Consider the following 17295-nt stretch of genomic DNA (forward strand, 5'->3'; position numbering starts at 1 on the left):
CAGTTCCAGCCAAACTTCTTTACTAGAACATAAATACATCAATTTCCTCTATTTTGTAGGTTTTGTGTGCACTGTTGAATATGTAGGTGGGGATTTTTTAATTGTTGTTTAATTATCAGTTTTCTTAGAACTCCCTAGAGCAAACTTTTACTCCAAAACAGTGAAAAAAATTAGATTTGAATATTGAGTCATTTTGAAGGATGATATACATGTTCTAGGCATGGTCATTGGGTTGACTTGATGAAGCCTCCTGGATTTATCCATAGCAACTAAATGTTAAAGATGTAGCCATGTTCAGCTGAATCCCTGGATTTTGTTAAAATGCAAATATGGTTGAATAAACGTCAGTTTGTAAATGCTTTTCCTTTATCATTACAAATTTCTGACCACATTAAAAGCATCTTTTCACAGAAAAAGACCTTGAACTAAGAAACTGGATTTTTTTAACCGCAAGTCTTCCTACTTCCCTGTTAGGCACACCACCTTGTGCTGTTTGTTAACAACGATAGCTGTTTGGCCAGATGTTATAACCAGCCCCGAGTTCAGCCTGTCATTTGTCTCAGTTTGAGATGGTAACATTTGGGCACAATGGACACTCACTGAAATAATGCCTTTTATCATTTTCTCTGTTTTAGAAGTTTTAGGATCGTCTCCAAATAGCATAATGGCAAAGCATTAGTAAGACCTTAGCCTCTGTGCCATTATACAGTCTTTTCCCCGTTTTCTGAGAAATACGCAATCTGTGATACAAATTGATTTTGTTGAATTTCACCGCAATTGCTTTAGGAATTATTAAATGGATTGATTAGATTTGTTGGATTTATTAAATGCGACACTTTGAGCACTTAGCTGAAGTTGTTTGCAGCACTACTTCTAAGAGCGGCCACACATCTGAACTATTTTACGCAAAGGGTGGCAGAAATAAATTGGAGTGAATCACAGGGTTCAACGAGATCTGCACACAGCTCACTGCTCAGTATCTGCTGTTGTTAGGTTGTTTCTGCAACTGCACCATCCGGGCACTCGCCGCCCCCTCCCTCTCCGCGCGTAAGGCTGTCGCGCAGCCTCGACACGCGCGCGCACACCGCCCTCCCCGCCCGCAGGCCAATGGCCAGGGCGCGCGCCCGAGGGCGGTCTCGGCCGCAGAGCTCGCGAGAAGACATGGCCGTGGCGGCGAGCGGGGGTGAGCGGGGTTGAGGGGGGCCGGCGGAGCTGGGCGCGGGCGCGGGCGCGGGCGCGGGGCGTGCGGGCTGAGGGTATGGCCCGGCGCAGCGCGGCCCGGCGGCGAGCAGGCTGCCGTGAGGGCCTCGCTTCTGCATCAGCCGGCGGGGCCCGGCCTGCACCGCCCGGTGGTGCTACGAGCTGGGACGGGCGCTTGGTGGGTCGGGAAGGAGGCGGGTGTGTGCTCGTCGTTCTGGAGGGGAAGCTGCCTGCAGCAGCTGTACGGGTACGGGCGGAAAGGAGCGGGGCGAGGCTCCGCAGGAGGGAGGGAGCAGCGTACCTGTGTGTGCCTTGGGTGCCATAAACGTCTGCCTTTATTCTCCCCCTGGGGTTGGTGCTGTGTCCGAGTACAGAGAGGTACTACTGGGGCTTTTGTGGCTGCAGCACAAAAACCTACAGGACTTAAAGTGAACACTTTGTTAAATTAGGAAGTAAATGTTATAAAATCATCTTTTTGTGCATATTTGACAAACAGCACATAACTTCAATGTCAGTGTCTAAAAGATCAAGACTGACTGTCCTGTGAGCCTGCTGTGTTCTAAAGTTCACCTTTATGGGAAGATGATTGCACCCCTTCCTCACACTACCTCTTTCACCCTATGGTGGAAGAATGCCCAGGTTTTGAATTAGTTGGTGTTTTAGAGCTCTCAAAGGCACAGCTGGCATTTTATGAAATTATTTTCTTAACGTTTGACACGTTATCTAGTTCTTTCCTGAACCTTTTTTTCCCATGTAATTAGCTGGGACTAATTATGATTTGGTGGTATAACGTGTGTTTAAAACTTGAAGTTATCAGTGCTGTCTGGTAATCATGCAGTTTTCTAAGAAAATAAAAACTCATGGAAGCTGAAAATTCGTAGTATGTTACTGGAAGCACAGGGCAACTTTCACAACTTAAATATATTTGGAGAAAAGTAGAAGACTGGACTTGGTGAATTTTTTGGAGCAGTTACACAGTAACATGAAAATGATGTAAAAACACCATTTTTAATTTGTGTGATTCTGCTGAATGATATATTTTTTTTAAAGCTCTAAAGGTGGAGGCTAATACACAGATATTCAGCCAAATTTAATTTTTATATATATAAGCCATTGCTTGTCAGCCTATAAATCAATATAGATAATTCACTATGATATTATGGATTAATGTGTTGTTGGATATGGAATATAGTTGGTAGTATTTGCTTTTTAAAAAATAAAATGACATTTAGATTACTGAATAATTAATTACTGGAAGGAAAATGGGATACCTCTTAGTATTAGACCATTTCTTCCTGTAGTCCATTTTGGTATTTGTCTTTTAACCCCTTCCTCTTGCATGTACGTTTTTTTATGTGTTGTAATCTCTGTCATTGATACGTATCGGAACCATAACGTCAGCTTCAGCCTTTGGGCCTGCAAACCTTTACAAGAAGTAAAACCCTATCTATAGAACTCATCTCTCAGAGGAAGAACCAATCTGTGAGGTTGAGTTGTCTGGAATATTTTGATACCTATGGGATCAAAGCCAAAATTGGAAGAACTCATTAATGTTGTATGAAACGGCATTTAATAAATGCTAACTCTAAAGATAAGTGTGATTTTTGAACTTTCTTAAATTTAGTAAGTAGTAGGTTTTTGCTGGCATAATCATATGTGTGTGTAAAGAATCACAGAGTCATTCAGCTTGGAAAAGACCTCTAAGATCATCTATGAATGGACATTGTAAAATGTACTAATAAATTAAGGGTTGATCATTGAGGAAATATGTTTGTGTTGTCATAGCAAAAAGACAAACTTTGTGAACAGTTTCCTTTTTCTTCATAAAAGTTCCTTCATATTGGAATCTATATGTAACTAAAATATATTTCTGTTAGTAAATGAAGTTCAAGTGAATAGGTGCAAAGAGCATTTAAACTTTCAAGTGTAGAGACATTCTAGCTGTAAGGGATTATGCAAGTAGGACTTGAAGGAGCTAGAACTTGTCTTTTGTACTGCACTTAAATTAAAAGGGGTGGGTAATGCATCTCTAGCACTGTTATTCTTGCCAGAGGTAACTAGAAAGACAAAATTAGTGTGTTAGTTTGAGCAGTAATGTGAAAGGTGCTAAAGAATGAGTCTAGAGCATATTGAAATTAGTTTACCTTCAGGGTTTTTAACCCAAGAAGATACTTCAATGTCAAGAGTGCAAAAGCTAAGAAAGAGCAACTTGTATTAATGTATTAATTTCCTAGTCAAAATAGCATATGTAATTTTTAAAATAATGAACCTTTGTGGCATTTTTTGTAACTGCTGTTTTTCTTGTCTTTACTTTCCCAATGACCAGAAATGTGCTGAAACAGATGCAATAAAAGGAGGATAAAAATACAAGGTAAGTGCTATATCTTAAACCTATTAAAACTTTGAAGTTATGTGGTATTTATATTTTTTTATTTATTTAATGAAACTATTGTGTAGCTGCTATTTTTTTAATGAGCAGTGTATTGCTTTAAATTATGCTGGCTTTATACTACTGTCAGAAAGGGAAGGTTTTCTAAGAGATATGTTCTCATACAAGCAGGAATTTGGGGATACATATTACGCATGATATATAAGCTAAAACCAAATCATTGTGATGCTTCTGCTTAGTTGTTTGGTATGAGTGTTTTTAATCATCTCTTAGAATTTTGCTTTAAATACTCTTATGCTGATTAAATAATATTTTCTCTTTTTTAAAGGACTGTCAGGCTTGCAAGCCTTTGCAGATTTTGTTAGATTTTTTCTAAATGTTAACTTTGATATTGGTAATGGAAAATTTGACCAATACAGCATTTTGTTTATTTTAACAATTATTTTACAGCAACTCAGGCTAGTACCAGCAGAACACGTTACAGTACAGCACTTCCGCAGTTCCACTAGACCGATGCATTTTAATTAAATACATCCAGTTATAGATGAGGAAACTTTTTTCAAAGGGAGTAACTAAGAATGTTTAATGGTTGCTGCTAGAATTGAACTTCAGTAAGTGTTAGAGTAAGACATGGGGCTTAAGTAGCTTCATAAAATAAGGATGTAAGTTATATCAACTTAAATATTTGCAGTTTTGAAACAGCGTGCTTCTGATGTCCAGCTACTACAGAATTGGTGAAAACTTTGATCCTGTCCCCTCCCTCCCCATCTTTTTGTATGGGAAGAAGAAAGGGCTTTGTTTTGGGGAACTAGGAAGGGATGGTTTTATTTTCAGAATTACTAAGGCAGAGCACCAAGCTTAAAGCCTCCTTGATTATTTCCACTGAGGCCCTTCTAAGATGTTACAGAGTATTGACTCCACCTCTACTGAAAAAGCCAGACACTACACACAAGTTTGATGGCTAAGAACTGCTCCAGAGACTGGAAGAAGAGAAAGAAGTACAAAACCTTCTGGATGTATGCAGAAGGTATGATGTATCTGGAGCACTGATGTGTTCCAGCAAATCTGCTTACAAACTGAAACAGACCAGAATCTACCACCAGAGTATCCTGGCTAGGGAGTGTGATGTAGTAAAGATAAGCACATGTACAGTCTGACTTTAAAAAACAAAGACAATTTCCGTTTTTAATAAGAATTGTTAAGCATGGCTCTGAGAGTGTGGTGATCAGCCTTCATGCGGACTTACCATATGTGCAAACATAGTGCCTAATGGGGTAAGTTTGATTTTCCTGGTTTTTAAACATTATCAGATACTTCATCAACTCATATTTATTCCGTTGTCTTAAGATGCAGTCAACACTACTAATAATGCACTTAGAAATGCTCAACTTGTCATTTCTCTGTGCCATACCTAATCACTTGTGAAAGACTATTGAAAAACTGTTCCTTTGAAGAGCACCAAATATGTGACTTGGGTAGCTTCTAGATGGTTTGAGTTGGGTGGCACTATCTGCTGCCTTTGGCTATACATTGCCTTCTCTTGTAGTTTTTATACAGGTCTTATACAAGTAGCTTTAATCACGTTTCTGAGAAAATTATCTCAACTAATTTCTTAATATTCACAAGGTTGAAGTTAGTAGAGAAAACCCCCTGCAGCCTCATTAGGGAAAGGCAGACAGAGTTCAGCAGTTATTTACTGTGGTTGGCAGCAGCTGACTGGACAGTCAAAATACATTTACTCTGGACTACCCATATAGCACAAGTGAGGCACAGCTGGGGGCTGGAGTTACAGATAAATATTTAGAAGACAGAGAACATAAGCTTATAGGAAACTAAACTTTATAATTTCCACTGTAGTTGGAACAGATTTGTCAGTGTTTGACCTTACAAAACATTAATACATCCATCTCAGAGTTCAAAAAAAAGTCCTGACAATTATTTGGTATTGTATGAAGAGTAATGATATTTTTTGCAGTAAGACTTTTATATACTGTGTGAGTATATGTCAGTGACAAGAGAATCGATCAAGTAATTGTTAGGGATGGATGAGATTGGAGTCTAAACTGTTGGAGGAAACAGAAGAAAAAAATCATTCAATTGCATGTACTTGGAATAAAATTGTGGAAGATTGAACTGTTAACAAATCACTGTTTTTCAAAGACTAATTGTATTTGGTGATAAGAACTCAGCACTAAAATTAGTAAGACTAATTAAAAATAGTATTTCAGTTGCTGTTGTCATTATCATGTCAAATCACTTTTAAACTCTTAACTATTGTATTAAAAAAGGCAAATGTGGCATGAGAAATTAATAAATGATGTTCTTAGTAAACAGGAAGCTGTAAAAATGAAAATGTAGTCATGGTCCACTTCAGTATTCTATAATTACACTGCTGGATTTGTTAACTTACCGTCTCTTTCTAATCACAATATAGTAATTTGCAGTTTATCTGCATACTAAAGGTAAATATGAGAAGTCCTCTCAATTTTGTAGTTGTGCCAAATCTTGTTCTGTGTTGATTATTAATCATTCATTATAGATGTATTATTCATCTGTTACGATAACCAAAAATACAGACTTAGGTGGTACGTAGGAACAGCCAGTACTCCATTCTGCTGACAATGGTGGTAATTGTGTGCATATGTAGTTGAAGGGGTGAACTTAATGCTGAGCTGCTTTAACCCCCTGAGGCAAGACTCATGTAAGTTTCCAATATTTGTTGCCTATCCAGTATGAGGGAAGGGGGATGAGGATGACAATGACTTTCTCTGTCAAAGTAAATACCATACTTTGTAGGTTTATTTTGCCGCTGAAAAAGAGTGGTCCAACCGTTGCTGTATCTGTGATCTTTTGGTCTCTTTTCTACGCAGTGAGAGCCACATAGTTGGTCAGATGAAGGAGCTGATCTGATGGAAAATTAAATCCTGTTTCTAAAAAAAAAAAATAATAAATATATATTGCAATTCTAGCCCTCAAAATTGGTAGTGGTATGTGAGTGCCAGTACCAGAAGTAAAACGGAGGGCAGAGCCAGAAACAGTATTGGTGGGGAGAAAAAACATCTCAATTTAAGTTGGTTCAAATACTTGTAAATCAGCACCCTGCAACTGTAGTGTTAGGCAAAAAAATTAGCAACTGGAAACACTTAAAGATGGAGGAACTTGTTTTAATCTGAAGATTAGGTGTGGTTTTGGGATACATTCAGGCTACTTGTAGAAGAGGAGGTTGGTTGGCTTACATTTGGTGAACTACTTCACTTCATGTTCTGGTTTAGTGTATCTGCAGCCTTTGATTCTTACAGTGAATATACCTGCTACTTTTTTTAGCAACATGTGTGAAAAGATCAACAGCTAAAATTAAGCCTATTTGCACATCACAACCATGAATGTTTCATGTTTGCTTCTTTAAATGATACTATTCTCTGCTGCATTAAGCACAGTGAACCCATCTTCCTGGCATCAATTTGTAAGCAGTATTCATCATCTGAAGTTCGAGAACCTATATTCTATAATAATTCACTTTGGAACAAAGCTTTTTCAAACTTTTCTTCAGTAGTAAAGATTGACAGCTGCTGTAAAACTACTCTTTATTGTTTTTGAGGCTCTGTCTAAGCTACTACCACAAAAATCTTCCACATCCTGAATCTCCAAAGCAAATTCACATTACAGAATTTATTAAACAGTGTTCAGATTACTTTTTATTAAATCCAGATGTTAATATAACAGTTATGCACTTGTGCAATAAGCTGAATCTCTGTGATCGTTGACTCAGTCTTTTAAGATTTCATATTTGGGTACTTGGCTAAAGTCATTATTTAAATGTTTGAAAACTGGCTTAAACCTGGGCATGATGCCAAAAGCAACAAAATGGGGGAGAAGTCATAGTTCAGCTCCTTTTTGATCTTCACACTGAATGTAACACAAACGAACCAAACATTTAAAAAATAATAAAGACAACACCCCTGTTTTTCTTCCTTTATTAAACTGAATTTATAAGGTAATCAGCCCTAGATTATAGCCCTGAAAAGTGTGGGCAATGGCATTCTTGTTTCCAGATTTTGTTTCTAATGTTAGAAGTCTACTGGAGGGCTAGGAAACATTTGCTGAAAATTTGATTTTAAAATTCTGGAGACATTTAAAATTAGTTTGTCAGGCATTCCTTATTTTAAGTGAAGGAGAGGTAGCTCATAAAAATTGAGAAGCAAAGAAACTTGTGAAAATAGAGTTCAAGTTAGTGTATTCCGCTAAAGTCCAGCACCCATAAATGTCCGTTGTTTCTCAGTATTTCCTATGGAAAAAAAAAAAAAGCCAGCTGCTGACATTCCGTTTAATTACATTGCTGGCAGAATCCTTTTATTTTATTTTATTTTATTTGTTCTTTTATTTACTTAAAAAAAAAAATGGGAATGTATTCTTTGGTAAAGTAATCCTGCAAAGCTAAGCATTCATTTATGATGCTACATGCATTATACAAAGTTGAATGCACACTTAAAGCTTTTCAGGATTTAGGACCAGATGCTAGTGAAGCTTTAGGAAAATAATAGCTGTGCCTTAGCATAAGCAAAGAAATCGCTGCATAAATACAATTGTGGTGGATGCATTTGTTCTTGCATCACAGTATTATAGATGCAGTCAATTTTAAGTACAGATGATCTATTTTACACTGAATATTCATCAATCCAAGCAGTGAATTATGGTCTGAGTAAGTGTACTTAAATATTATCTATAAGGAAGTGGGGTTTTTTTGTTGTTGTTTTAAAATGCTATCTGCATAACTGGTACACGTTACAAGTACTTTTGTATGTAGCGAATTAGGTTTGATTTTTATATGTAAGTAACTTTGTACATGTGAAAGCAAAGGGGTGTGCTTTTATTTTATTTATTTGGTGCTTATGCAGTGGAAAAGGGACTTGGAATGTGTGTATTTTGAAAATGGAGCTTGCTAAATATGCTAAAATGACAAATGAATGGGATCTTTACATTGATTACAGTTGAAATGAACAATTTGTTTATTATTTAAGGAGTTTTTGAATGGACTAATAAATCTGTTTGGCTATTTTGGAGCATTTGGTTATTATCATTTCATGTTACTTGGTAGGAGATGCTTTTATAGCGTATTTTTAGGGCTGCTTCTTTAAAAAAAAATATCATCACAAAAACACATCAGATACAACTCAAAACAGGTAACCAAAAGGAATTCCCTAATGATTCTCTGCTTTTTTTTTCATTATGTAAGCTGTACTCTTTGTATAGCTATCCTTTACATAAATATATTCAGTGTAAGATTTTTGTTAAAGATTTATATGCTATGTGAATTAGAAAATATAATTTTAGAAATCTTTTTGAAGCGGCTCTTGACACCATTGAGTAGTGATGTCTGATTTTGTATTATTTAAAATCTGTACCATAATTTTCTTGGATAGCAATATGCTTGTTCACACACTGTCACTCTTAGTTATCCTTGCACTCACTTCAGCTCTTATTTTATAGCTTTGTGTTCAGCAACAGAAGGAAATGTGTTTGCACCCATTAAGACAGTTCTGAGGACAGACAAATTCAGATGCTCGTTGACTTAATACTCTTGTGCAACAGCACCACTGAATGCAAAATTGACAGTAAAGTGATGTCTTTGCATGTTCTCTGTTTTAAAGTTTATCTTCACTTTAAGTGTTTTTGATTGTTCAGTAAAATTGTGGGTTTTAATGCTTGTATTCTAGGACAGTAGTTGAATTTGTACTGATGAATGTGTTCATGAGAATCCTGCATTAAGATATAAATACCAACTGCAAGTGTTGAAAGTGACAGCAATACTTGCTATTGTGGAATACTGAGGAATAGGACCAAAAGCAAAATTGATCAGGTAATGGGTCATTTGTTTGAGACTTCCTGTTATTTCTTTGAACAATTCAAATGTTTCTGGAGTTAGGATATAGTTTAGGTAAATAATGAATATAATCACAACATCAGACAATTAAGTAAATTTATAGGAATAACAGAAAACCTCATTGTCTGGTTAACATATGACATGCTACAATTTCATTTGGGGTTTCTGTACAGCAGAAAAAAATAAATATCCTGTTTGAGGGTACAAGTCACCTGGTTTCTAGTAAATATTTGATTAAAGAGAAGTTGCTGCTTACATAGTCTTTCTTATTTCTGAATTTGTATGGGTTATTTATATTAATGCTCCTTTGCGTCAATGTCAGTATAGCAGTACTCATTCTTTCACTTGGTGTGAGATGAAGGTTTTAGCAAATGTTAAATGTAGTTTGTGCAAAAATGCAGTTAGTAAATGCAGTTTGTGCAAAATATAAACCAGCCTTGTGGCTACAGGAATTATAAATCTTCCAAGGTAAAACAAGCTTCAAATAATTCACTCTATGTCTGTAGACAGTTTAAACCAAGTTTCTCTGCTTCTATGAGTAACAGAGTGTAATGGGTGATTTCTCCTGGAATCAGATCAGCATGGTGAGGCAAACTGTTCTGGCTGCGGTAGATCTGAGTTGAGTGGTTAATGACTCCCTCCTTCCTCTGCCAGATGTTCCACCCTTCCTCTGTTCTGCCAGTTTAACCATTTGACTGCTCTCTTACGAGGTCCTGTAAAATGAGCCTAATCTTATACAAGCATGGCATAAAACTGGGAAATACAGAAAGATCGACTCTGGAAAGGGTTGAAACGCAGGTGGTAGCAACCTACTTCAGTGCATCTTTTTGTGCCCTGAGGAAGCTTTGATAAAACAAGGACAATAAGGAGAGAAACTATAAATCTGAAATGGAGGATGGAAAAGACACTGTACAATACATACCATTCTTTCCTTTTTTTCAGACTAAAACAGATCAACTAACTGAAAGGAGACTTCTGAGCATAGGCACAGTTCTAAATTTACAGTTTCTTAAATATTTGGGGGCAGTAGTGGGGCCAGAAGATAATACAAAAGATGGAGTTCTGTAGCTGTACATGGATGTAGTCAAGAGAGTTGGTTTCCAGGTAATCTCTCTCTCTGAGGCACGTGCTCATGAGAAGAAAAAATATGGCCAGGAAACACACAGAGCACTTTTGATAGGTAAAATGGAATCTGAAATAGGTGTGATATGAGAATTGATTTAGTGATACGTGGAGGATAGAAGAAATAGCAAATACGGGAAGAGGAATTGAGAAGGAAAGCAGTTACTGAATTGATCAAGGGAAGCCAAGAACTGTGATCTGTTGCCAGAAAAAAGTAATGAAATAAAGCCGCAAGAAAAAAAAAACTGGGGCTTAGAGATTATACTGTTTTGAGATTATATTTTAACAGACAATGCTTGATGAGTGTCTTGTTTTGATCAGATCATCGGTAGTTTCCGAATAGGGCCTTGAACAAAACTTTGTAGTATTTTTGTAAAAGCAATTTTAATGGGGTTCAAAACCATGTGTCTTTCAGGAAAGAGTGGCACTGGATACATTTTTCAGCCTTTTTGACTGATATATTCATGATTAAATACTTTGTTTCAGAGTTAGTAAATTGCACTAGCCAAAGTGTTCTAGAACATACTCTGATAAATTACATTTGATGACTGTTAGATGATGGAAATGTCTAGAAGAAATATTAAAGCAAGTGCATTTTTTGTTGTGCTGTTGGAAGACCAACAATGTCTATTGCATGAATAAAATTTAAATTACTGTGTGGGAGAGAAATTATGGCTTGAAGTATTTTTCAGACTTAAGAGTTTGTAAATTGTCTGTTACCCTAGTTTTGATGTGTTCTCGAAATGTTCAGTAAGAGCTTTTTCTGCATCATGCAGAAGGATACAAGGAAAATATATTAAAAACATTTTTCTGGTCTGTGTTCTAAGAGTTTTTCTGCTGACACAGCAGTTTAGACAGGGTCATAATAACCAGAAGTAGGATGGCACGTCATCTGACAAGCGGGTAATTTGGTCACAGCATAACGGTGGATGAACTTGGTGCTTCTAACAAAAATGACCTGTGTTTAGTCGTCAGACCTACTTAGTCAATAACTATAGTTTAAATTATTTAAACATTTGAAGTAGGTGTTCATTAGGGAATGACCTTTAGTAAGCTGTTGAAGTTTGGTAATAATAAGGCAGTGTTGCACTTCTGTTGTATAACAGAATTAATTAACAGTGTTTTCCCTTTTTATTTTAGAAATACTCTGTTCTTTACTGGGGAACAGTTTACAGATAGTCTGTCTTTCACACTCATATGAGTGTTAACTTGCTTTTTTGTGTTATCACTTTAACTAGTAAGTTTATAAATATTATTTTCCTTTAAGAAGATCTTTGGAAGTAATCAGTCTTAATTGATTGAGTGAAATAGTTCGTTGCAGTCAGGCTTTCTCAGTTTTCAAACTACACCTGTAAAATTCTTATCTTCAAATCAAGAGGTGTTCTTTCTGTGTTTATTGACTTGCTGTTGAGTGGCTTTGAAGTATTTCTGAAGTTCAGTATGTCCCTCTCTGTATCAGCTTATTCTTGGATACGGCCGTTTCTGCATAAATGGAGGACCTTTTCTGTTTAATTTAAAATGAAGGGGAATGAGAATGATAATTGTTTTACAAGGGGAAGGTTGAAGGCTTTACAAGGGGAATTGTTTTACACAGGGAAGGCTTTTCTCATTTGAAGCTCTAATCAGAGAAAATCCCCAGAAATAGAGAATTCAGAGGCATAACAGCTGCTAAGTGTAACAATTTGTGCAGAAGACTATAGTAAACAGTTTTATTGTTACCATCTTTTATTTATTTATTTTAATCAAGCAGCTTTGTAAAGAATGAAATATTGGAACATACACTAGTTTAACAGATGAGACTTCTTTTAAAGTGGCCTTAGGCAACATAAACTCTCCTGACCCAAAGTTTCTGCCCTATTGGTCTTTAGCTAATTTCAGTATGGAAAATGGAATTCCAGTTCATTTTAGTCTTTGAGATCATGAGAAATTGCTTCTTAAAGCAGTGAGGGCACGGACTGTGGATTATAGCATTAAACTGTTTAGAATATCAGAGTTTTCAGGCACCATACTAATAACATACTTTTTTCTGGTTATTTTAGAGTATGGGTGTTGATCTCGGGATTAAGTTTGATCTACTCATAATCATTGTTCAGAACTCATAAAGAAACAATGTGATATGATTTCCCGTCCTGTGGTCTCGCCTTGGTAACAGGGAGTATTGTGGGTCTTCTTAGATGCATTATAGATTTGAGAAGTAAAAAGGCTGGATTTGTAAAAAGTATTGTTTTATTTTTAAAGCCAAAATATTCTGTTTCTGATATATTTTCATGCTTAATTTCCAGTGTTTAGGAAGTTGGGGTTTTATTTTTTTGTTTGTTTTTACCTGAAAGCCTCTGATAGATTTAGCATTCTCTTGGTATACTTCATGACTGTATCTATGAAAAAAAAGGACTTCAGGTTTTGTGAGGATGCTGTGAGGTGTAAATCTACTACAACTGATATAATTGCATCCACATTCTGACTTTTGTCTCTGCTGCATAAAAAATGAGGTCACTTCATACAATGTGGGATGTGAGCAGTAGAACCACTGTTAAACTGTTCACTGTTTTGGTTCACTGTTACCAAAATTAATGACACTTTGTACTGTTTGCTTCTAGGTAAGGTGTAATAATTGTTCTTTGGCTCTGCTGTATTAGTAGATAAAACTTGGAGAAAACAGGAGTTGAAGACTGAGGAGGAAAAAAGTTGTCCTAAAGCCATGGTCTACATAACAGCTGATAAATAAACAATGAAACCACTGTGCTGTTTATCTTTTTAAGTGTGTTCTAAAGTTTGTCGTAGACTTGGTAACCCCTGATTAATACTCTTTATCCAAACAGTCATATTTGTGCATTTCTAGTAAAAGTTTTGGCTAACTGGAGTAGGAAATGCGAGAAGTATATTGTGTATTGATCTCATTCTGACTCTAGAAAAGTGATAAATACAACAGAGAATAATTCACGTATTTAGTAGGAGAGTAGACAATAGAATGAAGTGGGACTGGGACTGCCAAAACTGTGTCACTGCCTCAGATTAGCTGAGAAAAATGGGCATTTATATCCACACAGCATTTGTGTGATGAATACATGTAATATAATGCATGTAATTTTCAGTTATCCCAGGGTAACAAACCCTGGGATCTTAAATCTTCCAGTTTCGGATCATTGAATGATTTGGTCTGATCAGGACAGCCGCACTATAAACATCCTCTCTAAAAACTTACAGTTTAATTTATATTTGCTTGTACTTTTGTTGCTACTTAAAATATCACACTGTCCAATCTAAACTAAGTTGTTAAAAAGAAGAACTGATCCCTTGAACTTCTAAGTCAGATGTTAATCTTCTGGTACTAGGCCTCTATTTTATTTCTACTTTAAAAGAAACAAAATGGAGGAGATTAAATACTTCTAATAACTTCCAAAGTAAACCCAATTGTTTGGGACAATTAAAGACATAGAATGCTCTGCCATGCTTTTTACAGGGAGGTTATATGATCATATTACAGAATTTCTAGGTTGAAAGAGACCTCAAGATCATTGAGTCCAACCTCTGACCTAACACTAACAGTCCCCACTAAACCATATCCCTAAGCTCTACATCTAAACGTCTTTTAAAGACCTCCAGGGATGGTGACTCAACCACTTCCCTGGGCAGCCCGTTGCAATGCCTAACAACCCTTTCCATAAAGTTCTTCCTAATATCCAACCTAAACCTCCCCTGGCGCAACTTTAGCCCATTCCCCCTCGTCCTGTCACCAGGCACGTGGGAGAACAGACCAACCCCCACCTCGCTACAGCCTCCTTTAAGGTACTTACAGAGAGCGATAAGGTTGCCTCTGAGCCTCCTCTTCTCCAGGCTGAACAAGCCCAGCTCCCTCAGCTGCTCCTCATAAGACTTGTTCTCCAGACCCCTCACCAGCTTCGTCTCTTCTTTGGACTCACTTGAGCACCTCGATGTCCTTCTTGTAGCGAGGGGCCCAAAACTGAACACAGTACTCGAGGTGTAGCCTCACCAGCGCTGAGTACAGGGGGACAATCACTTCCCTAGCCCTGCTGGCCACACTGCTTCTTATACAAGCCAGGATGGTGTTGGCCTTCTTGGCCACCTGAGCACACTGCTGGCTCATGTTCAGCCAAATATCAGACAATACTCTCAGGTCCTTCTCTGCCAGGCAGTTTTCCAACCACTCATCTCCCAGCCTGTAGTTCTGCTTGGGGTTATTGCGCCCCAGGTGCAGGACCAGGCACTTGGCCTTGTTGAACTTCATGCAGTTGGCCTCTGCCCATCGGTCCAGCCTATCCAGATCCTCCTGCAGAGCCTTCCTGCCCTCGAGCAGATCGACACATGCACCTAACTTGGTGTCATGTGCAAACTTACTGAGGCTGCACTTGATCCCCTCATCCAGATCATCAATGAAGATATTAAAGAGGACTGGCCCCAGTACTGAGCCCTGGGGGACGCCACTAGTGACCGGCCTCCAACTGGATTTGACTCCATTCACCACAACTCTTTGGGCCCAGCTATCCAGCCAGTTTTTTACCCAGTGAAGCGTATGCCAGTCCAAGACACGAGCAGCCAGTTTCTTGAGAAGACTGTTGTGTGAAACGGTGTCAAAAGCCTTACTGAAGTCAAGGTAGGCCACATCTGCAGCCTTTCCCTCATCCACCAAGTGGGTCACTTTGTCATAGAAGGAGATCAGGTTTGTGAAGCAGGACCTGCCTTTCATAAACCCATGCTGACTGGGCTTGATCACCTGCTTGCCCTGTAAGTGCTGCGTGATGACACTCAAGATCATCTGCACCATGAGCTTTCCTGGCACTGAGATCAAACTGACAGGCCTATAGCTCCCTGGGTCTGCCCTCCAGCCCTTCTTGTAGATGGGCGTCATGTTTGGGAGGCCAGAAAAGACAATCCTTATTTTAGAAGAACTCTAAGCACTTAGCATAAATCATATGAAGAAAGCATGGTAAATAGCTGCTACTTAGGTTTAATGGAATGTTGATTTTTTTTTCACACATTAATCTGTCACCTTCTATGTTTTTCTTTTGTCCACTAGTGGGTTGAACTGGACAAGTTTTAGAAATTAAAAATAACAAATTGACTAGTTTCCATGGAGCTAATTCAAGTTATTGTATGCACTGTTAATATCTGAAAGTAGTTGTGTTGGTACAAGTTAACAGGCAACAGGTTTGTGCAAGAGATTTTCTGTGCTGTCTTGAGGTTATGAATAGGGACTGCTTAACAGCATCATCTGCCTATGTGCATTGAGTTGCAGTTCAGACATACTTACTGTGATATTTGCAAAATCTCTTATATTGAAGTTGCTAACAAGCCCTAATTATGCAACATGATTTTGAATTCATGTCAAATTAGTATTTAGTTAATTATTGAATGTAATAATAATTGAAGTTCCATCCTGTAGAAGTTTATTGTATTTTTAAAGGTTAAATGTTAGTCTTTTGGTATTGAAATACAGTATTTTGCTAATCTCTGTAACACTGTGTAGAAATAAAAAGAAGCAAAGTATATCTTTTTCAAGAAATTTCATTTTACAGAAATCATTTTCTGATGTTCAGTCATGCCCATGAAGGAAGGTAGAAAGTAGCATGTTTAACGGGAAACAGTCCTGCAGTTCCTTCCTCTTTGACTTGAATCATAATGCTTTCCTTGCTTTGTTCAATTCAAGGGCTTGGTTCAGAGGCACTAAAGTAAACAGAATAGCACCTGCAGCTTAGTCATAAATGGGAACATCTTGAAATAGCTAAGCAAACAAATGAAATCATGGAGTTGTTTAACCTTTTCTGAAATGCCTTGGAAGTTCTATTAACGCTTGTTTTTAAAATTAATCAACCTTTTGGCTATCAAAAAACATGTTGAAGAGTTTGATCCAATTTATTGATAAATGTTACTTTCTGAACTGTCAGAACTCTTCTTTTAAAAAGCGGTCTCTCTCTTAAATAAATGCACACTTCTAGGACAGGACATGACAGTAAAATATCTAGCAATCATATGATGTGTTCATATAAATATTTGACCCTTACTCTGGACTTGAATTATCAAGTGCTTTTATAATACCGAAATGGACATTCGTGTTTTGATTTTTATAGGTTGTCAACTTCAATTACATTCTGCTAGTTACACTATTTATGTTTCCTAGTCATAGAAAATAATGGGGCACATTATCTTATTAAGTCCTTCCAGAGTGTTCTGCCATAGTCCAGAGGAACTGAACTTGATTTTTGGCAGGTAAATTGGAGTTGATCTTGCAGTTATATTTTCTTGCTCTGTTTAGATATTATAAAACTGATTTTGTGTAGACGTCTGAGTATAAATTTACTTGCTATTTGCGTTAACACAGACATCTTAAATTTTGGTACAGTACTAAAGCAAATGCAAAGAAAATGGTGATCAACATTGACATCTTAGACTGACAAATAGGAATGTCACATCTGGATTTCTCTGACCATTTACAAAGGGCATGTTTCCATCCCCTGTACTATGTATGTGTGTGCATCTGTGTATCATATCTAAACAAGATACTATTTCATGTTTTACCTGTCTATTTTAAGGTATTTTTATGAAGCTGTTTATTTTTGTAGAGCTAGTGAAGGTGTGCTATAACAGCCTCACATGTATTAAAAAAGTTGATTCAGCTGAATGACTTAGCCAACAATGTCCATATTGAGACAATACTAAGAATATCCACAAAAATGATAAGATTAAA

The 17295-nt window shown here is 37.2% G+C and overlaps 1 protein-coding gene across 18 annotated transcripts in view; it reads left to right on the forward strand.

The window, feature by feature from the left end:
* Positions 1-1072: 1072 nt before the first annotated feature.
* MRTFB (myocardin related transcription factor B) overlaps positions 1073-17295 on the forward strand; it is an 89371-nt gene continuing 73148 nt past the window's right edge. For 9 of the 18 annotated variants that reach the window (XR_011803676.1, XM_072024084.1, XM_072024086.1 and 6 more), the window contains exons 1-2: positions 1074-1183; positions 3527-3571. The gene's annotated coding sequence lies outside the window, so the exon portion shown is untranslated. Of the gene's footprint in view, positions 1184-1209; positions 1379-3526; positions 3572-9303; positions 9447-17295 lie in introns of those variants that run through there. The other 9 variants (XM_027469507.3, XM_072024089.1, XM_072024087.1 and 6 more) reach the window with 4 other exon arrangements.

This window comes from Anas platyrhynchos, chromosome 15 (assembly GCF_047663525.1).
Source record: "Anas platyrhynchos isolate ZD024472 breed Pekin duck chromosome 15, IASCAAS_PekinDuck_T2T, whole genome shotgun sequence".
In the NCBI taxonomy this organism is placed as follows: Eukaryota; Metazoa; Chordata; class Aves; order Anseriformes; family Anatidae; genus Anas; species Anas platyrhynchos.